General features: G+C 47.8%; 1 protein-coding gene across 31 annotated transcripts in view; it reads right to left on the reverse strand.

Moving 5' to 3' along the window:
* Window positions 1–21,933, reverse strand: part of SORBS1 (sorbin and SH3 domain containing 1) — a 204,682-nt gene extending 182,749 nt beyond the window's left edge. For all 31 annotated transcript variants that reach the window (XM_081157853.1, XM_081157851.1, XM_081157860.1 and 28 more), the window contains exon 1: window positions 21,847–21,933. The gene's annotated coding sequence lies outside the window, so the exon portion shown is untranslated. The remainder of the gene's footprint in view (window positions 1–21,846) is intronic.
* Window positions 21,934–22,887: the final 954 nt, after the last annotated feature.

Raw genomic sequence — 22,887 nt, forward strand, 5'->3', positions numbered from 1 at the left:
GAAGTCTGTTCCTTGTAGCTGAAAATAATCAGATAGAACCTGCACAACCTACAGAACATGTTAAAAATACAGATTACTAGGTCCCACCAGGGAGTAATATGCATTTTTCACAAGCACCCTAGTGACTGTGGTGCTCCCCACAGTTGAAGTACTACTTTAATGGAAGGTAGAAATACCCAATGCAGCCATGCACACGGTCAACACTCTAAGCATTGGTCCAAAATGGACTTACCAGAGAAACACCATCCACCTGCCTATTTATTTCCTGTGAAAAGCTACTGCAGGAAGAACAGACGAGAGGGACAGAGAGGGGAGTGTGAGTTGTCAAACAAATCTCACCTCTTCCCACAAAAGGCCGCTCTGCACATTTGTAGGAAAGCATCTGCTAACATTCAGCCAGAACCCTCTTCCGTGACAACTCAACTCCACTCCTTTCCTCAGCAGCTACAGCTGGAGTCAGTACCTGGAACCTCTTTCAGTGACAAACAGAGCACAGAGCTGAGTGGCTCACGGCCACACATCTGGCCATTCCAGCTCTCCCAGTGGCCCTTTCAACTTTATTAAAAGGTAATTTTCCTGGCCTGGCTATTCCCTATTCTAGACTGATCACCCTCTGTGGCACCAGGAAACTGAAAGGGAAGCTGTATTTACTAGAAGATAAAAGAAGGAGCTGGCTGAGCCGCCAGGCTGATTCCTGAAATCACTGTTTGAAATGTCAAATACCCGCACCCCTCATTCCAAGAGAGAAACCAAGAGCAAAGAAGGGTGGGACTTGGGGATCCCCTGCATGCAGCTTTCTTTTCAACATCAGCCAGAGTCAGAAAGTTTCTTACCATGGCAATGGTAATGGAAATGGATGGAGGGGGGACAGAGACCGCTTAGCATGGAAAAAAAGATTGAAGGGAGGGGCAGGCACTAATTTAGAGAGGCCTTTGCAGGATACCAGTTGCCTAGGTAAACCACTGCCTGTTCACTCATCTGTCTCTGTCTCCTACAGCAGGAGCTCATCTTGTTCATCTCTACTTCTCTAGCACAGGTCCCAGCACCTAGGGAATGCTGGTCATACTCAGTGAATGGAAGGAGGCACTCAGGAATGCTGGCTGATGGAACGGATAAATGGTTGGATGAATGGGCAGTGGATGGACAGGGATGCCAGAGAATTCTGACCATGGAAGCGGGGAAGTCTTCATGAAGGGTTTGAGCATCTGAGCTGGATCTTGAAACATGTAGACAAGTGGAGATAAAGGGAAGGCCCCCTTCATCCAACGTGCATAGTACCATCTTAGGCAGAAAGCTGGTGCTTAGTAAGTGCGTCCTGGATGAGTTTACTATTGAACTGGCCTTCCTAAGTAAAAGAAGCTGGCTTCATTTCCCACAGCCCATTGTTTCTCCCTAGGTAAACAGAAGCCACTATTAAACAGCACTTAAACGGATAAACCAAGGAAAAGGCACTGCCTACCAGTCTCTACAAACACTACTATCCGAAGATAGCTTAACAGAATGAGGATTCTCCATTTCTACTGGTATGGCGTTTTCCAGGATCTACTGTGAAGTGACAAAGGCAATGTCTGTCACCCCCCACCTTATGTGTGTGTCTGCATATAGAAATACTGGAGGGATACAGAAGAAACTGATAAAAGTGATTATCAATCTGTAGGGGAATGTATCATTTATCACCTAATTTGGGACACTTTTGAGAATGAAAGAGGGTGTTACTGATCATTCACTGGCACAAAGAACATAAACAAGGACTATCATGGGCAGACTGGGATATATGTTCGGCCCACCTAATGGGGCCCGGGGGTGGGGGGAATGAAGCAGACATCACTGGGGTGACAGTGAAAATGATCCATGCATACATTTTTATAGTGTTTCGATTTCTGAACCATGTCTCTGTATCAACTATTTGAAAATGTAACTATCTTTTTAATAGGAAGGAAAAAAGCCCAAGAATTTTGCCTTCCAACTCTCTTGGACAAAGAAAGCTCATTTGGTGGCATGACCAAATAGCCACCCTGAAGAGCACTCCTAGATATTAAATGAAGTCACCGCTCACAGTACAACCCTTCTCAGTGCACAAGAAAACAGCCGCGAGAGGAGAGCCACGCATGGCCTAAAAAGGCTCTGACTCCGAGCGGCCGGCTGAGATGGGGAACGTGGGGGATATAAACAGTGTAACAGACAGAAAGCAGCTCAGGTTTTACACAATCATGGCAACAAAGTGAGATTGATTCAGGACTGAATTAAGCTCTTTATATTGTTTCTACTTAAAAAGGAAATGTATTGACTACAGTCCTCCTCACAGATTTATCTTTCCTGACATCAGGCACATTCATAACCTATTTTAAATTCCAGGGAACAATGCTGGAGTTCAGGAAAGTGAATGCCAGTGTGTTTCACCAGAGCGTTTTGGAGTCTAGGAGAAGCTCCTGTGACTTTTAATTGCTCAGAAAGTACACACATGTATTTTTTTTCTTATCAGTCATAATTCAAGTTAGAAAAATGCATTTCCAGGAGGCCTGAGCTTTAGGACGGGTCTTTCTTTGGAAGCGCTGCTCTGGAGCCACCTAAAGATGTGTGGTGGCACTTTGGCCTTTAGTCTCCTCTGTAACCATCTCCTTTCACACTACAGCTCTTCAAAATTACCAGAGCTGGAGAATGTCTCCTCTCTTGGCTCCCGAAGGTCCACCTGACCATGTCCCACTATGAACCCCTCAGGGGCCCCACATAACTTTCATGATCACAGAACCATATAACTGATCATCCAGATAGGGACACTTGAGAGTGAAAGGGGGCACTATTAATAATCACACTGGGACATGGGACAATGGGCAAAGTCACCCTAGGAAACTAGGAAGTGAGATCAAATCCAGTCCTTTTAGTATAAGCTTGAATTCAAGATACTCCACCATCTGGCCTAGCTTACCTTCCAGACTTTTTGCATCCTGAACCATAACACATGATCCAACCCCAATGGACCTGCTGTTACCCATCGGGCTTCACTACCTCTGAGCATTTGCTCACGCCATTTCCTCCTCCGGCATCCACCCCACCCCATCCCTGGCCAGTCTTTAATGTGCCTCTTCTCCATCTATGCAGGTCTAACTCCTATGTTTCCTTCAAAACCCAAGTCAAATGGTCCCATTCTTTACTGCATTCATTTAACAAATCTTTACTGACTGCTCATTATGTTAGGCACATAGAGAAGAAGACTGAAAAAGTTCCACCACTAATAAAACTTTAATCCGTATGTATGTGTGGTGTGTGTGTGTGTGTGTGTGTACAATTGTGACAGCTGGTACCAAGGATGGGTTCAAGGTGATATGCTGGAGAGTCTACTCTGTTATGGTTTTGTACAGACACACCCACCACCCCACAAGACTGCGACCTCCTTGAAGACAAAGACCAAGACACCCATCTTCCAGCCCTGCTGAACCCATCACACACCCTTGGATATAGCAGGCACTCCACAAACATTTACTGAGTAAAGAATTAATATGAAAAAGTTTACTTATTTAGTCTGAAGATAGTTTCCTAACAACTAGTTCTGAGTTCTCCGTGAATCTGTATGGGATCAAAGGGGAACATAAATTTCCACTGACCTTAGAGAAACACCCCAAGTCCTACAGCTGTGACTCTCATCCAACACTGACGCTGGAAGGGAATGGAAGTCACCTGATTCAACACAATGTCACTTGTCCAGAGGTTAAGTGACTCACTCATCCAAGGGCACACAGCTGGTTAGTGACTGCGCCACTGCATAGGTCAGAAGGTGACACAGAGAATTTAATGACTGGATAAAGGACCAAAGGAATCACTGGACAGAGGTGTCTGAAGGAGGTAGGTGACCCTGGAAATTGGAACGGCCATCGAGCTTGGAGAAGGAGGTCTCAGGTGGGGCCCAGGTGATGGACAGGAAGTGAGTGATTTTTCCTACCAGTGAGGCCAGCAGGGTTTCAAAAGGCACTACGGTAGGAAATTTGGCAAGGGAGGGCTACAGGTGACAAAGGGAGGCCTGCTAATGAGGCAAAAAAACCTTACCTAGTGATGTACAGCACCTGAGAGGAGGGCACAGACATACCTTTTGTGTGTCTAACCTGGAAAAGGGGCCTAGAGTAAGCGCAGATGGGGGTAAAGCAACGCCTCCCTCAGGCCTGCCCAAGCAGCATCCTCTCAGGCCATGGGGCTGCTCGATCTAACCTACTCGACCAAGGCAATGCTCAGATAAAGCTGCTCACAGAAGCTCAAGTGAAGGCCAAGGCCTGGGACTTCCCCAAATTTGTTTGTCTTTCTACCCTAAGTGGCATGGGGCAGACTAGAGTTAAACAGTAACTAGCAGCAGAGAAGCTTGGCAAGCAGCATAGCTGTATCCCAGTACATCTGCAACATGCGTACCCCTTATCAGGTCTTTCCCATGGCACATAGCCATAGCAATCATTTAATAAAGGCACCTAGGGAAGCAAAAATAGATGATTAACTGGATCTGAGTTCTTATTTCAGAGACACAGCCAAGTCAATTCTCAGCAGCCTGGACAGGACCCCATACACCTCTCACCTGCCCCAGTTCATCTGTAGCCCTGAGCCACCCTGGCCTGGCATGCCTTGCTGGGATGCTTCTTCCTGGCGTCCACCCACAACTATCACCACCCTGACACTGCAGAGCTCAATCAGCAAGGAGCCCATGCTTCAAACATTCATTAATACAAAGCATAAGTTTCTAGAGTTAAAGAAACAACTCAGGTTCCGTAGATGGACTTTCTCGGGGGCCTTGCACTAGCCCTGTGCTCAGAGGTACAAATACAACCAGGTCCCCAGAGGGCAGGGTTTCCTGACCTTGGCACACTGACAATTGGCATGGGACACCTCTTCGTTGTGGGTTGTCCTATGCATTATAAGATGTTCAGGGGCACACTGGTCTCTACCCACTAGATGCCAGTAGCATCCCCTAAATTGTGACTATCAAAAATGTCTCCCAACATTGTCAAATGTCCCCTAGGGGTAAAACCGCCTGTGGCCAAGAACCACTGCCAAAGGGCGACCTCCCTAAATGTTCTATTCCATACATTCCCAGATGCTGAGGCACCTGGAGCTCCTAGTCTCACAAAAAGCTCAGAGGTTAAAGGCAGAGTTTTGGATCAGGTGGACCCTGGTTGGAGTCCTGCCTTATTCTATGTCTTACTAACTTTGTGACTTTAGGTAGGTCACTCAGCCTCTTTGAGCCTCAGTTCCTTTATCTGTAAAATGGAAACAAAACAGCCCCTACACCTCATGGGGAGGCCATGGCAGTTATATAAAACAACACGTAAAGATTGAGTGGTGCAATGAGTATTCAATAAATGTTAGGAATTATTTGCAGGCCTGGAACATTCCTTTTAGCCAAGCCCGCAGTTTAGTCTTCTATTTCTGTGGCTTCTGATCTTCCCCCTCCTTCCTATGCCTTTTCCACCTGTTAAATGCCTTTGGTCTTAACCTTTGGTCTGAAGGAATCCTTCCTGCTGGTTCAAAGGCATCTGAGGTTAAAGTGAAGGAAAAAACGCAAGCGTGTGCACGGGAGCGCACACACACACACACACACACACAGAGAATACCTTTCAGATCCAACTCTGCCCAGACCAACTTTCCTGACAAAGGTGCCCATTGTCATCTACATACAAACTCTTCTACAGGGAGGCCTTAATACAGCCAAAGAGTCTCAAAGTCTCCAGACTCTTTCAGTTCTCATCCCTGTTCTGCTCCAGACCTTGGCATATCCCTCCTCCTTTCTGAGCCTCAGTTTCCTACTCTGTAAAATGAGGGCTGATGACCTCTGACTGGCCCCATCACCCCTCTCTAAGACACTGCATCGTACCCGAAGGCTGCAGTATGAATGGCAGCTGGACCACATTTCAAATAAGTGCTTAACTGGGAAAAAGGGTCATAAAGACCAATCATTCTCTTTTTCTCCCTGTTTTTCCCCGAAGCCAGTAGGATACAGTACTTGCAGAATGTAGAAATGGGTATTTGTTGCCTGGAGTCAGAGAACTGGGTAAAATGAAGTCCTGCCCTGAGACCTTGGACAAATTAGTTCATCTCTCTAATCCTGTTTCCTGATTGGTAAGATGGGGTAATACGAGAGCAGAAATGATGTAAATATTATGAGACAAAGACCATGAAAGCTGGTACAGGGCTGATATACACAATAAGTATTCAAAAACACTGCCTTCCCTTCTGGACTATTTTAGATTCTGTAATACAACTCCCTGTCATTCTCCTCTGGAAAGCCTTCCTGCTTCTGTCCTTTCCCAAGCTCTGTCCAAGCCCTCCTCTGCCAGGAAGCCTTCTCTGCAAGACTGTTTCTAAAGGTCCAAAGCCATAAGTTTCCCAGAGACTGGCTTAGGGAGTGGGGGCGGGGCAGGGAAAGGGGTTCACTAACAACCAGTTCCCTGCCCTGACAATCTCCTGTGAATTCAGGAAGATTGACTACCCTTCCCTGCGCCGCCCCAGAATGGAGCACTGACCTCGGACACACTCCAGGAAGACAAGCAAGAGGACTGGGCGGTGTCTTCTCTGGCAACCTCACAATTCTCCAGCCCAGACCCTTCCCCCTGCGCCAGCCCCAGTACTAACAACTCCATTATGTGAGATAAGCTTGAACTACAAGGCAGAGGGGCCTCCTGATAAAAAATGGAGCTCGGGAGATAAAGACATTGGCCCAAAGTCATCCAGCTAGTTCAGGGGCAGAGCTGGGGTTCGAACAGGAGTCCCTGGGCTCCAGACACATCAAGCCTCTGCCCACACCCTCTTTCCCACCAGCTGGCCTCACTCCTGTCTCAGGTGTCACCCAGCTCCCAGGCTAGGAAGCTTGCAGTCACTTCCACCTCTTCTCTTGCCTATTTCTCTCCACCTCTTATCACCAAGACAGGTAACCCTTCAGTGATAAAAAAACTGCAGATGGCCCCACCTCTGCCAGGTCCCCATTACCTCAGGACAAGGAGCCCAGGCCAAACGCCTCAGGAGCCCATCCTACCCACCAGGACCAGATTCCTCTTCCTTCCATACACCTCTCTCATGCTTGTGTTCCTGTCCAATAACCTGCCAGGGCTCTGCTGTCCGACTGGACTAAACCTCTCCCGCCCAACACGCTGGGCCCCCAGGAATTAGCCCACTGGTTTCACCCTGATCCCCTATGTGACCCCTCCCCTCTCTCCTGGGCATCTCCTCTCAGTTCCCTCTCTAGAGCTTCGCCCATATTGCTCCCCTCCTTGGGTAAGTCTTACCTCTCCCCTCTCCCATATCCTATGAGTCCTTCCAGGCTCTGTCCAAGGCCCCTGACCTCCACTGAGGATGCCTCCCCTGACCTCCACCATCCATAGCAATCGCTGCCTCCTCTCACAATCACCACTGCACAGTGGAGGGCCCAAGCCTGGTGCCCTCCTGGCCTCTGCTGTCACTGTACCGCCAGAAGTGTATGAGCTCTGCCCACTCACCAAACTGCAATGGCCAACCAACAACTTGGTCATGTTCCTTCCAGCTCCAAACTTGGCGTGGCATTCATTCCACAAACACTACCTGAGTGTCTCTAATATGCCAGAAAGTTCTTGTCCTTCCTCTTGAAACCCTCCTTACCATTCAAGCCACTATTAAAGGCCACCTACTCTGTGAATCCTGCCCTAATCCACCTCCCCAGCCCCCAGTCCCTGGAGTCTTCTCCTCTCAACCTGGGTCCTCCTAGCTGTTCTCAAGCCAGCGTCCCCCAGTGTCCTCCCTGAGATTCAGACCTTTTCTTTACCCACAATACCCTATACCAATAAATGCTCAATGAATAGCTTTTACAGTGACCTGAAACAGAATCTGTCCGATTCTCAGGCCAGTTTGGGCTCCTGGGTGGCCTCAAGCTCTGTGCATCCAAATGACCTCTTACTGTTCTTCCAAGATTGGATTTGGGCCCAGACTGAGTCAAATGACCTCTTATCATTCTTCCAAAATTAGGCTTTCCTCTTTAATTACACCTTATCTAGACATACTTTGTGTGGATTCTAATTACATAATTACTTCAAGCCCTGGGACTTAAAAACAAAAAAGAAAGGCATGTATATGATTACACGGGTAACTAAATACATCAAATATTCATATTTACATATACCACGCGTACTCCATTTTCTTATTCATATACAGTTTTGTAACCCAGGAAATATAGTCCACAGAGGGGTCTAAATGCCATTAAGGTAAAAATCTCACTGGGTGGGAACAGATGAAGGAGAAGCCTAACCCTGAGATGGGCCTGAAAGAGGCTTACAGTCAGTCCTCAGGCCTCTCCCCTTCCCCTTCTGCAATCAAGAGAGGGAGCTGTATGACCTTGGGCATGGCAGACTTTTAAAAATCATGACCAAGCCTGATCCCTCCCAACCAAAATATCTACCCTCTTCTGGATTCCAAGTCCTTGCTGTACTGCCGCTCTCCTAAGGCACATTTGCACAAGTCTCTCTCCCCTACTAGACTATGTCCATCCTGCAGTCAAGGGCCTAGGATCATCCATCTTGGTACTCCCGATTCTCAATCCCTCCTAGTACTGGAAGGGGCTCCTAGCAGGCTCTCCCCGTCTTATGCTCCAGCCTTGTTAAAACATATGCCCTTCTCCCAACGCACTAAGCCTTCCCTGCTCTTGCAGGTGCTGGTCCCTCAGCCCTCTATCAGAAATGCCCTCCTCCGGTCCAGTTCCAGGTCCCCTCCTATGTGGCCCCCACTGCACCCTGTACTTGCCCTTAGTGCTTATCACACTTTGGCATAAAAACTTTTCATGTGCTTACCTCTCCCTTCAGACCAGTCACCACCGAACTTTTTTATCACGCCTTCCTATTAGTAAAATAGCATTAAGCATGCTCACTTATAAGTTAATTATAAAATCTGTGTTATAAATAGGAAAGCTACATTGTTGTATATTTGAATTAAAAAATAAATGGAACTTGAATGGATAATGTTTTCTTCCTACCCTCAATGGGTATCTTGAGAGCTCACCCACTGCTCTGGGTTAGAAACATGAGCCCAGCAAGGGAGTTTTATTCTTTGTATTCCAGAATCTGATGCAGAACCCAAAACTTAATAAATGAACTAACTTAATCCACAGATAGAGAAGAACTACAATGGGCCAGGCACATGCCAGGTTCTGGGGATAGAATGGCGATGAGAAACAGCCCTGGTCACTGTCATCATGGATCCTACAGACTGGTGGACTGGGCAGAAACAATGATTTTCTAACCAAGTGCAACAAAGCGGCTGAGATGGGTGCTGTGAAGAGTGCTCTGTCCAGAACCCCCAGATCATGAGTGCCTCACACAGGAGGGTTTAACCTGCTCCGGAGGGTCAGAGCCGGCTTCCCCTCTCTGCTGCTTCAGGTGAAATCCGAAGGATGACCAGCGCTAACTAGATGAAGGGAGGAAAGCACACTGTAGGCTAAGGCTGGACAGAGAGGCTTAAGTGTCAGGGCTAAGAGAGGCCAGTAAAATGAAATTAACGAACAAGCCCCCAAAGGATGGTGCATTCTACTGCTCCCATTTACTCCTCTCCACTTGTCAGGACCACCCCCAGCTTCATACCTCTGAAGGGATCACTCAGCCCTGCCACTCCCCAGTCCTCCCAGAGATAGGCCCCCCACCCCTTCTGAGGAACCCAAAAGCCCCAGGAAGACACTCCTGAAAACCATACATGTTACCATGGGCACCACCAATCAAAGGCTCCTGGGCAGTTTAATTTTTTAAAGAGCATGATAAATATTTCACATCATGTAACAGCACAGCTTCTTCCTTGCCTGCTCGGGCAAATAAAATGCCAATCTGAGAGACAGTCGAGGCGCGCACCCCGTCAAGGGCATCCTCTGCATTTCCTGTCTGCCCAGGTGTCTGTTCCTTAAGGGAGCGACCTGGGAAATCGAGATCCACAGCCACAAAACTCTTCTCTACTGGAGCTTCTCTGACTCCAGGAAGGGAACATTATTTACAGTGATGCTTCAGGTGCGTGTTTAAATAGCCCATGACTTTAATAATTAAAGACAAAACCAGGACCATAGATCGTAATGCAGGCTGGCGGGCCGCAGGCCTCCTCCCGCAGCAGCTGTCTCGACGAGGAGCTGTATCTTCTATCAGTGCTCAGGCATGACTAACATTTCCCAGTTCCTGGGGGGCCTCGCCCCCTCACACCTGCCAGTGCTGGCTCACTCACGTACCATGTCCAGCATAAAGGCCCCACAGAGCAAACAAAATAGTCCTAAAAGGCCTGAGATTGCCTTGGCCCAGGCTAATGGGCAGGGCAGCCTGATTTTCAGCAGCCATCACCAAACCCTGCTCAGGCCCTTGGCACCCCCGAGCCCCAGCTTTCTCCAGCTACTCTATTTTCTGTCCCTGTTGGGATTTTGCTTTCTCTGGAGTCTTACTCATTTTGTCCTGCTTACAGGAACCCAGTTCCTACTTTTGCCTTGGCGTCTCTGTCCAGATCCCTGGCCAGCTCTCAAACCCACTGCCGGGCTACTGGGGCAGTGGCTCAGATCTCCCAGCTCAGTTCCGGCCTCTCTTAGCTCATTCTTGGCTTCTAGACCCTGCCCAGTCTCTTATCACTGGCCTCCTGTGTGCACTGTCTATAAGGAGAGGCCTCAGCACAGAAGAGTCAGTGGTGTATATACGTTACAGCCACCTTGGAAAGACTCCCCTAACATCAATATATTCCCCAAATGCTTCCACTTTCCCCATCAACTTGTTATAAGCAACAACAGCCCCTGACCATCATTCTGTGCTCACAGAAAATAGTCACCCAACACTAGCTCTGCTCCAACTAAAGACAAACACTAAGTGGAGAAGCAATCTGCCAACGAATTATCTATCCACATGTCAGTGAAGGAAACTGCTCATGTGCAAACATCAGGTTCCACACAAATTCCAGGCAATAAGAGAACTGTTTGGATTTCACAAGGTATGTCCTAGTGACCCTTCATACTAGGAAAGCAAGCTCAAAGATTGGCCTGCAGGCTGGTGCTAATAATCGATGCATAAGGCATCATATAAATGAGTAATGAGTTCTCCCACTGACAAGCAGGCAGAAGGGCAATTCTGCGATCCAACTAAGTGTCCATTCCTGTTACAGCTGCTATGAGCTCAAACATCACCCATGATGGAAAGGCCCAAACAGGAGTGAGGTCGGCAGAGCCAGTTACAGGTTAAGGTACAAGTACTCAATACTCCTGATCACTGGTGTTGGTCCTCACGCAGTATTTTTATGCCACACTGAGAATCCAGGTTGTCAGGAACAGACTCCTCGCAGGTCATTCCTGGGTCCATCACTGGCCTCTCTGTACTATCTGCCCTGTGTGCCTCACCTGGGTGAGGCCAGATGCCACATGGGTTATGAATGTCTAGCATGCCCTCACACACACTATGTCATACTAAAACCTTCCTACTTCGAAACCTGCAACAAACTGCTAAATGCCTGCTGGGGAAGATAAGACCTTAGCTCTCTTGGTGTTAATGAAGAAATAAACTCCAGGAGGGCAGTACACATGTCTACATTGCTCACCGAAATTGTTTAATGAATGAAATAAAACTGTTGCTATTGAAGCACTTCTTAAACTGAAGATCCATAATGGAAAACGCAGCTCAGTCTATAAATCCCAGGATGGCAGGTGCCATTCCTCCTTGGTCATCACTATATTCCCAGAGCCCAGAATAGGCCCGTTAGTAGTCTACTTAGTGGTCCTAGCACATTAGCTCACAGGTTTGGGAAAACCAAAATAAGTTATGAAAAAGCACTTAAATATTATTAAACACTATATACTCAGGATTATATCTGTACTTCACTTTCTTAGTTAAGCTGAATCTGATCTTCACTCATAGCAGTGTGAGGCCGATTAAATACATAACTATGATCTGTTTGGGGAAAATAATCCTCTACTGTCAGGGCTGTGGTCCAGAACTGCTCTCTCTGCCAATTTTGAAGTCAATTCATTTGAGCCCTTGGGACCCGTCAGTGAGCCAGGGAGTGTGACACTGAACTCCCCAAGAGCGAGGCCTCGTTCTTCAGGCAGGGGCTGGGGACTCAGGCAGAGCAATTCACGTTTTCACATTTCCTCGATGTGCTCTTCCTAAGTGGAAAAGCCTAACACGCACCTCCTATGCACCAAGCACTGTGGGGCGCAGGAGGTACAAAGATGACTACAATGTGGTCCTCAAAAGGTGCCTCCAGTCTATAAAGCGTAAGAGGTCAAATGTACAGGGTCCTTACTCTGCAAGGCACTGAACTACAGTCAGGAGAAAGTCTAAGCCAAGCACAATCAATTCAGTGACACATGCTGTATGCACATAGTAGGCACTCAGTGCAGTAAACGGAATCAAATCTTTGTATATTGATTGATTCTAGTGAGAGAGAGAGAGAGAGAGAGAGAGAGAGAGAGATTGATTTGTTGTTCCACATATTTATGCATTTATTGGTTGGCTGATTCTTGTATGTGCCATGACTGGGGATCGAACCCACAACCTTGGCGTACCAGGACGACACTCTAACCAACTGATCTACCCCGCCAGGGCCCTGAATCAAATCTTGACCAACAGCTCATTTTAAGGCTGAAGAAACCAAGACCCAGACAGGTTAATAGACTTCTCAAGGTGACCCAAGTAGTGAGTGATGGGGCCCAGATAGCACCTGGACCTTGTCACTCACCAGCTCAACACTCTATACACTGTCTCCTGGTGCTTCTTATCAGATAGCATAGAGAGTGGCAGGATCCGCCTGTCATTATGTCTATCTCAGAATAAACCATGGATTTATTTTTGTAAGACTGTGTGTTTGGGATTCTCGCAATATGATGACTAACCATATGCATACCATCTTAGAAACATGCATTCAATCACTCAACAAACATTTCTTGGGAATATATCAGGCACCAGTTAAGGGCTTGAATGAAGAGATGAAACAAATTTCTGGTCAAATCAGATGAACAGCCATTTTACCTCTGCTCTCTCTCAATCCCCACTAAAAAGGAGGTTTGTTTTTATGTTTAATGGAAAGGAGAGAGCAGCAGACAAAGTATGTCAACAGAACTTTGGAAGACAGAGAGCTGACCACCATGCAGTAGCTGATTTAGGTTTCTGCTTCGTCTACTCTGCTTACGGGAGGAAACCACTAAACAAGTGGTGACTTATGCCACAGAAACAGGAGGAGCAGGAACTGGAGGCACCCAGGACTGCGAGAAACAGAAAGGGGCTAAAAAGAGGACAGCCTGCTCAAAGCTGGTGCAAAGACCCCAGAGTCCCTCCGCAATCTGCTCAGTCTGGTGACTCCCCTCCTTTAGCTAGCAGAAGGTGGAGGTTCCCTGTTTCGGCAAATTACATTAGATGCTCTAAATTCGGACACAGTTGAGGGAGGGATACACAGCTGAAGGAGGTAGGGAGGGGGTGCAACTTTCAGAAAATAGATGGACTGAGTGAAATTCCACACACCAAAGAGGGTACCCAGCCTCCTTCCCCACCACGGCTCCCAGAAAGCGGGACAACCAGGCTATTACACCCCAGGCAAACTCCTCTCCAAGAAAACCCAACATCCCCAGATAAAGGATCTGTAGGGACTGACATCTAGGTGTCCCCAGCCGAAAAAAGAGGGGACTCTCTGCTAGATCACCCTACAGTTAAATTAACAACGTCTACCTTGTCAAACAGATGCCCTATCAGCATTTTGGGATCTACTCTTAAAATACAAATGGACAACTCAGGTATCAGCATACATGGAAGGATGGCTCCAATGGGAAATACAGTAACCAAAACAAGCAGGAAAAGGGACTTGGAGGGAACAAAGACAACGTGGGGACAGCAAAAAAAAAATGTTAAAAAGTAAAAACAAACAAAAACCTATTGTAAGTGAACTTATTGCACCCATGAAACAAGAACAGATGTATTTAAAAAAGAAAAAAGAGTGAGCATTCTGAGAATAGGGGAGTTCTAGAAAGTAAAACATGCAAGTGTGTTTCATGTAAAACCATGAAAGCATAAATAAGAAATTCAAAAGGGTTAATTAAGGATAAAGCTGCCCGGCCGGGCGTGGCTCAGCGGTTGAGCGTCGACCTAGGATCCAGGCAATTGGGGTTCGATTCCCGGTCAGGGCACATGCCCGGGTTGTGGGCTGCAGCCGATCGGTGACTCTCTCATCATTGATGTTTCTATCTCCTTCTCTCCCTCTCCTTTCCTCTCTGAAATCAATAAAGATATATTTAAAAAAAAAAAAAAGGATAAAGCTGAAGATAGCTCTCAAAAAGTAAAACAAAAATAAACTGGAAAACAAAAAATAAAAGATTCTAAAATCACAAACTCAACCCACTAAGTCCAACACCCAACTAATGTGAGTTCTAGAGACAAAACACAGAAAATGGAGAAAAGGAAACTGTCAAAAAAAAATTCCCAAAACTGAAGGATGTGAATCTTTAGTTCAAAAGAGCATATCAAGGATGCAGCACAATAATTTTTAAAGCAAGAAAACTCCAAATACAGAGAAAGAGAGAAGATCCTAACTTTCAGCAAGAAAAAAGCAGGTTACCCATAAATGATCAAGAATCAGAATGGCATCCACATTTTTGACATCAATATTGGGAGCAAGAAGACAGTGCAGCAATGCCTTCAACATTCTAAGGGAAAATGGCTTTCAACCTAAAATTCTAGACACATCAAACCACAAATTGAGTGTGAATGTAGAATAAGAACCTTTCAGACATGCATGTTTGAAGTGACCAACTTCTGCAGAGTCTCTCAGAAACTCCTGGAAGACTAAATCAAGAGGAAACAGGATGCAACCCAGAACAAGATGAGGGAATCCCCAGGCTGAGTTATGCCCCAGGCCTAGAGGTCAGTGGGCCCAGAATAGAGGAGAAGAATGGAGGCCTCTGGGAGCAAGGTCCCTCAGGGGAAAAAATAAAATTAAAAGAATCATGTTATAAAACAGAGATGCTTTAAAATGCTATCAGAGCTCTACCAGGTTTCTCAGTGGTTAGAGAATAGGCCTGCTGACTGAAGGGTCCTGGGTTCGATTCCGGCCTAGGGCATGTACCTTGGTTGCAGGCTTGATCCCCAGTCCCGGTCCGGGCACCTGTGGGAGGCAACCAATCAATGTGTCTTTCTCACATTAATGTCTCTGTCTCTGTCTCTGTCTCTCTCTCCCTTCCACTCTCTCTGAAAAGCAATGGAAAAAATATCCTCAGGTGAGGATTAAAAATAAATAAATAAATAAACTAATTAATTTAAAAAATGCTATCAGAGACTCTGGGAATTTGTAATAAGTACATAGAAAATTAAATTTAAAAAAAGGAAAGTAATTGTTAACTCAACAAAAAATGTACAAGAACAGCCATGAACATGATCTACAGAGACAAAATAATGTAAGCATTGAATATCAATGTACAGGAAGGAAGGGGTGTATGTGGGAAGGGGAGGTGAGAAGAGGAGAATACAGGTTCTTCTGATCTGTAGTAGGACATGAAGAAATAACATCTAAAATGAACAATCAGGAACCAGTATCGTAAGCAGGTAACTTACAAATATGATAGTAGTATAAGGTCAAATTACCAAGAGCATTGGAAGTGACCATGGTAGGCAGAATAATGGCCCCTCAAAGATGTTTATATCCTAATCCCTGAACCCATAAACGTGTTATATGGCAAAGGGGAATTAAAGTTGCCAATGGAATTAAAGGTGCTAATCAAATGACCTTAAAATAGGGAGATAATCCTAGATTATACAGGTGAGCCCAAGTCATTGCAAGGGTCCTTAAAAGTGGAAGAGGGAGGAAGAAGAAGGGTGTCAAAAGAAGACGTGACTATGTTAGGACAGAGAGATGTAATGGGAGGACTCTCCTGGCCACTGCTGGCTTTGGAGATGGAAGAAGGGGGCCATGAGCCAAAGAATGCAGGCGACCTCTAGAAGCTGGAAGAAGCAAGAAAGATTCTTCCCAGAAGGGGACGCAGCCTGGCTACCTGGATTTTAATCCCGTAAAAACCCTTTTCAGACTTTTAACATACAGAACTGTAATATAAATTTCTGTTGCTTTAAGCCACTATGCGGGTAGTAATTTGTTACTTCAGTAATAGAAAATCGTGTTCACTGACTAACTCTGGGAAGTGGATCACCAAGGCTAGGAGCAGGACATAGCCTTCTTATAAGCCTTGCAGTGTTATTTGACTTTTAAAACTGCATATGTATATATATGACTTTGATATAAATTAAAATTTAATTTTAAAAGATGAAACACAGATTCTCTCTTGCCAGATCTTAAAATCTGGTGGAGAAGATGGACAGGCCAGCTTTTGCTAAAAAGTAAATGCAGAAAGAATATCTTTCAGATGTGAGGGGAGTCTGAAAAGAGGAGGAGTCAGCCAGATAAAGGAAAAAAGGTCTTCTGGTGAGCAGACAAGTACTGGTGTGCAGGAGGACCTGCTTTGGGGACACAGAAGAGTTCTGAAGAACTGGGACCTCAGTGGGCCTGCCAGAGCCAGCAGAACAGGCTGGAGGGGCGGTTCTCAACACCACCAGAGTGCCGCCTCCCCACTGCTGGCTTCTCTGGCTGCAGCATGGGACCTGCTGGGCATATTTAGGGGGAACATGGACAGGTGAAGGCCCAAGAGAAACACATTTTCCTAGACCATCAATTGTACTCAAGAGTAAAGCATTTTAAATGCTTTTATACTAAAATCAGCACACATTATAGAACATAAAACTCATGCGAATTTTTAACATAAAAACTGGAGACTTCAAAGGGACTTCTTGCTTGGGAAGACCACTCTACACATGGTCCCTCCTGACCATAAGCACCAAGACTCAATCTTCTCTGTAATTAATCAGAGTTAGAAGAAAGCTTAAAGAGCTAAAGCATGCATCCATCAAAGTATCTGGGACTTCACACCAGCAACCTGTTAGTGGCTGCCTGCCCTCCTTGTGTCACCGCAAGACACCCTTTGAGTCCTAACCAACACGAATCAGCTGATAAGCAATTCATTCTTTTCCAAAGGGTCCTGGGTCCTGCTCTTGCTGGGGGGATTAGCTCAGCCTGGGGAAACAAGGAAAAACCATCACACTCAATGTTTCAGAGGGAACATCTAAAGGATCCACAGAGACACTTCCAAGGCCTGAAGAGGGCTCTGTTGGCTATAAGCCTGCCCACATCCCCCACTCTACACATTAGCAGAGCCACCACCAAGATCCCCAGCTCCACCATCATCACCCCAAATCCTTACAGTACAGGCCTCTGTCAGAGAATGCATTGCAGATATGCTTCTCAGGGCAGGAAGTCAAGAAATAGGGCACATCTCTTGGGAAAGGGTGTCCCTTGTGTCCACAATACAAGGGTGGAAACTTTTTCCATTGCTATAGCTGTTTTTGTTATAAAAACAATAGCCGCATGACAGTGAGCTGGGATTTCTTTTTTTTTTTCTATAAAGAGCCCTGCTGACCACAGAAGAGGGAGGATGGCCACACAAAAGTAAAAAGCAATTTAATTGAGTTTGGTTTGTTTGTTTTATGGGTAAAACACATATACACACATTCAAAATGAGTGAACTCAGCTGATTTCAAATTAAGAACAAAGATGAAATTTTAATAACACAATAAATATATTAAAATACACTACAAAGCTACATCGTTGACAGTAAAGAAAGGGTGGGGAGGAGGGCAAGGAGAAAGATACAACAGGAGAGAAAAAGAAATGTACAGAAGAGGAAGATGTGGGAAAAGGATGGGAAGACAGTGAGATACAGGGACCGGCACACATGCCCGACCATGCACAACAAGAAGGAACTAGAATCCACAGAGATACTTCCTAGGCCTGAGGAGTTAGTCAAAGTGAATTACACTGCACATGGCAGCTGGTGGCCTGGGCTATAGACTTCGAAGTATCATCATCTATTGTGCCTTTGAATGGTTACTGATCTGGGTAACCACTGAACACAGCTCTTTAATTGCTCATTGAAACATTCTGAGACTTAGCTCAGGTCACAGGCCAGAAGATCCCTCGAAATGATCTACAATTCAGTAAGTTGGTCATCTCCAAGTATCCCCTCTGAAAGGGAGTCCATGAAACACTACCTCGTAAAACGTATGGCCCGGCTGGGTGTGGCTCAACAGTTGAACATCGACTAAGGAACCAGGAGGTCACGGTTCGATTCCCAGTCTGGACACATGCCGGGGGTTGTGGACTCGATCCCCAGCAGGGGGCATGCAGGAGGCAGGCAATCAATGAGGACTCTCTCATCATTGATGTTTCAACTTTCTCCCTCTCCCTTCCTCTCTCTGAAATCAACAAAAAAAACCCATATATTTAAAAAAAAAAAAAAAGGGGGGGGGGTATGAAGTGCAATGAAAGTCAGAGGAAAAAATGCTGCCTGAGTTGAAAAGACATTCCATAAAAAACTTTTTTTCAGTTTCTGTATTTAAAAAAAAAACTGGGGCTTCAGCAGAACTGGGTCCAACCTCAGCATTCTCCAGCATCACCACGAGCACACCTGACTTCCCACATGTTCAAGTTCTGTGAGCCCCAGTTGCTCCAAAGGCCTCAGCTGGCCCCTGAAACTAAGCAGCCTCCACACTGCAATCGGAGGGTCACTGGAAGAGACCCCAAGGAGACTTCAAGTTAGTTCCAGCCCCAGGCTGGACTGTGAGGCCACCCACCCTCCCCCTTGTCTAGGCCAAGCCTCTCTCTACTTAACTTCACTCTAAGGGCTGCAGAAACCAGCTATTCCATGGCTGACAGAGCCCCCCTCCTTCCAGCGCCATCCCTTTCTTCTCCAGGCTAGGGGTCCATATTTTCCCCTTCCCCACCTGCCCTGCCCCCAACCTCCCCAGTCAGTTTCTCCAAACGCTCCCTTCTTCAGCCTCTATGGCCCCCTTCCCTTACCCCATCTTAGAATCATTTCCGTCAGAGGAAGAGGGGGCTTCAGGGATGTGTCTGGAAAACAAGACCTAGAATCTGTATTTATTCGGGATTCTGCCCCAGCTCTGCATCTTGCTAGCTGTGCGATCTCGGACAAATCACCAAACCTCTCCACCCTTCAAATTACTCAGTGAGGGAGGTTGAACCTGGCAATCACAGAGGTCTCTTCCAATTCCCATGTTCTAAATATCTAAACAGTGACCTGTATAACCATAAGTTAACCGTGAGTTAAGCATACACAGAAATTGAGAATTATAGCAACTCCCTTCCCTCAGCATTCTATCATCCCACCCTCATCTGCTCAGTCAACCATTACCCACTCTGAGGGTCTGTGCCTCTCGCTCTGGGCAGCTCTAGCTCTGAATTATTAAATACAGTAAAACCTCAAGAATCATACTAATCAAGAAAAAGGTAAGTCTGGGTCCAACAGAAGCCTGAGTCTTAGAATGCTTCTTTCATGCCATTCAGCAATATTGTGGATTTGACATCAGTTTAGCAAACAGAAGAGAATCTAAAAATGCCATAACAAACTGTGCTTTTGAATCTAAGAACAGTAATTCTGTCAGGAACGCCGGAAAACGGTCTGCTTCAAAGCCCTCCACTTTACCAAGGCCCAGAGAGCGGAGCCACTATTAGCCCAAAGCCCAAAGCCCAAAGCAAGTTGGTGGCCCGGATCAAAGCCAGCTGTCCCGCCTCTGGTCCAGAACCCCTCCACCAAAGCTTTCTGAGACTATCCATTTCCTTTTTCAGAGAGACAGAATAAATCCTAAATTACCAATGAGTGCCCTCTACAGCAAAATCCATTTCCATGTCCAGGGAAGGGTCCAGAACTAAATCTGGATGACCAAATGATTTACTAATGCTGCCTAATAAAAGCTTGCTTTCCTGAACCCTGCCCATTCATTCTCTGCAAAGAAAACCCCAGACTCTGCTATCTATACTGAACTCTATTTTGGAGAGGGGAAAAGAGAGGAGAGCTAAACAGTTCTTTGTTCTGCTAGTAAGGAGCATCTGTCTGCTTGTCCTTTCCCATAACTCACCTCCCAATATTCCCAATCCCTTCAGAAAAGTTCACAGCAACTTTCCACCAAGAATTATAAAAAGCAGGTAAGGGGAGGAAAAGGCCAACAGAGGGTGGGTGTCGAATGGAAGACAATAACCTCCCTTCTATCCGCCCTGTGGGGTAGAAAGCATTTCTTTTCAGTTGCTAATACCCTGCAGGGAAGTCACCAAAGCTAGTTCAACTCAGGGACCTCCTGCTGAGAAATAAGCTCTCAGCAACCCCGGGAGAACGAACCCTTGACTAACATCAACTCCAACAGTGCCCAGGGCAAAGGTACAAACAGATCAACCCTTCCAAATGGGTCCTCTCCTTTCCTCTCAAGGAAAGAGCCTGAAACATCAGAGCCTGGCTGGCACAGAGCTATTTAAGGCAGCATCAAGAGGGTGGGGCAGCTAATTGCTGGCAGCCTCCCCCCACCCCCACCCCCACCCCCACCCCTCACAGCCCAAACACACATACAACCCTCACCCCACAGACAGCCACCCATCTCACCTATGTCTCTTAAGGGCTGTAGATCTGGAGTCCCCAAATGTCCAGTGTGTATTTTCTGTCATTGAGGTTGCTGTCTCCATCTGCTGTCCACCCCTTTTAATTGACCCCCTATTCTTGGATCACCACCAAGCCTAAAACACAAAATTGAATCTAGAAGAGCTCAAAACCCAAGGAGGGGAGTGGACACAGACGAGCCATTCCTGGCCTTCACTTATTAGAGGAAAAGGGGGGTGATGTCAAATGCCTGACATGCCAGACAGTTCCATGATGTCTCTAAATGAGCCTCCCTCCTCCTGACGGTGAGTGAGATCAATTCGGCCCATTTCAGCAAGTCGGCTCTGCGACAACAGAAGCATCCCAGCGCTCAGTTTAAAACAAAAATCCAAAGGCTCCGCCAGAACATGCTGCGAAAGCCCAGGGTCTGGATAAAAGGAGCCACTCGCAGTGGGATCCCTTCTGCTTTCATGTAGCAATGCAACCGCGTAATAGATTCTGTCTGCCTGAAGAAGGCATGCCCTGGTGAATTTCAAAGCCATCTCACGACAGCGGATGCGGGGGGGATGCAGGATTCGACAGCACATTCCCCCATGAAAGGAACATAATGACTTCAAGCCTCTTTCCCCCTCGGTCCTGAACCGAGCGACGGCTCATCCAGGAAGCCCCGGCGCAGAGCGGCCGGGGGAGCGCCGGGGACGCCCGGGGAATTCGGAGAAAAGGGCCGCTTCCCGCCCATCCCCGAGGAGCCGCCGGGCGCTCTGCGGGACGGAGCTCGGGCGCGGGCCGGCGCGGGGTCCCGGCGCGCCCACGAGCCGCTCCCTCGGGCGCGTCCTAGGCCCCGCCGCGCGTCCTTGGCCCCTCCCGCCGCCCTCTCCTCCAGAGGGATGCTGATGAATGAAAGCACCGGAGACGCTCCAGCCTGCCTTCCTCCCCCGGCTGCAGCGGAGGAGCCTCCCGCGGCAGTTTCACTTTCCAGCGCGAACCCCCGGCGGTGCCGTCCCTCCGCCCCCCACACTGCAGGCAGCCTGAGGCAGGCGGGCGCTCTCTCCCAGCAGAGGCCATGATCGCGGTACCCCCGCCCGCCCAAAGGACCCTGGAATCCCCCGGAGCCCCCGCACCCGAGCGAACTTTCCTTCAAAGACTGGCTGGAAGGAGGGTTCGGCCATGGGGGACCACGGTTTCCCTGTGGCTACGGGGGATGCTCTGGGGGAGGGGGTCCCCAAGTCCTTCCAACAGCTGGCCCTTTAAACGCGCCTCCTCCGAGCGCGGAACAAAGGCGCCGCCCGCGGGGGCCGGGCTGGCTCACGCCCCCGGCGCCGGCGCAGCGGCTCGGGGGAGCGCGGGCGGGCGGCGGGCGGCGGGCGCGGGCTTACCTTGCGGGTCGCCGGCGGGCGGGCGGGCGGGCGGCGCGCGTCCGGCCCCGCTCGCACTGCACGCCGCAGCTGGCCCCGCTCTGTTTTTCTGGGACTCGGCGCTGACTTCACCGACACCCCGCGGCAGGCCAATGGGCTGCGGCGGCCGCCCCCTCATTAGCATGCGTCCGGAGCCGTCCACTCCGGCGGCGCTCTGGCAGCGGGCGGTGCAAGGGGGCGGGGCCGGGCCCGGCGGTGACAGGAAGGGGCGTGTGCGCCAATGGGAGGCGAGGAAGCGCCCCGCCGCCCCGCCCCGCGGCATTGTCAGCCCACCGCGCGAGCCCGCGGGTGGCGGCGGATAACGCGCGGGCCCAGCAACCCTTTCCGTCGTGGCCGGCTGCGGGCTAGGCTGAGGCTGGCGCGGTGCGCCCTCTGTCACTTCAGAGGGATCGCCCACCCGGAGCTGAGACGGAACCTTGGGCATTAAAATAACAGCTATTGTGTCTTGCGTGCATATGTTACTTACCGCCTATGCCGCAGTTTGCTCATCTGTAAAATGGTATCATAGAATGTAGTGAAGACGACTATAGTTAACCTACGTAAAGCGTTTAGGTCAGTGTCTGGCTGTCCCGATACATAAATGTTTGCTACGATCATTACTATACTCTGTACCAGCCAGTGTGCTTAATGCTTCCTAGGTATTTTCTCATTTGATCTTCACAGTCTTATAAGAGAGGCATTGTTGTTAATTCCTATTTTTCAAGCAGGGAAACTGAGGGGTGGTGTAAGTGGCTTGCTCAAGGTCATAGAGCAGTGCAATCAGGATTTCCCAGGCTCTGAGTGTTCATTCATGCACACATTTATTCAGGGGCTGCATGGCAGGCATGTGCTGGGCCCTTCGGTCACTGCAGAAAAACCAAGCAGGCAAGGCCCTTCCCTTCATGAAGCCTCCTTTTTAGTGAAGGAGACAAACAAGTGAATAAATAAACAAGATCACCTGCAATGTGAAAAGTAGAGTGAATAAAATAAAACAGGGTAATGTGCAAGGGGAGAGAAGAGTGC

The sequence above is a fragment of the Miniopterus schreibersii genome, assembly GCF_964146895.1.
Source record: "Miniopterus schreibersii genome assembly, chromosome: 14".
Lineage (NCBI taxonomy): Eukaryota > Metazoa > Chordata > Mammalia > Chiroptera > Miniopteridae > Miniopterus > Miniopterus schreibersii.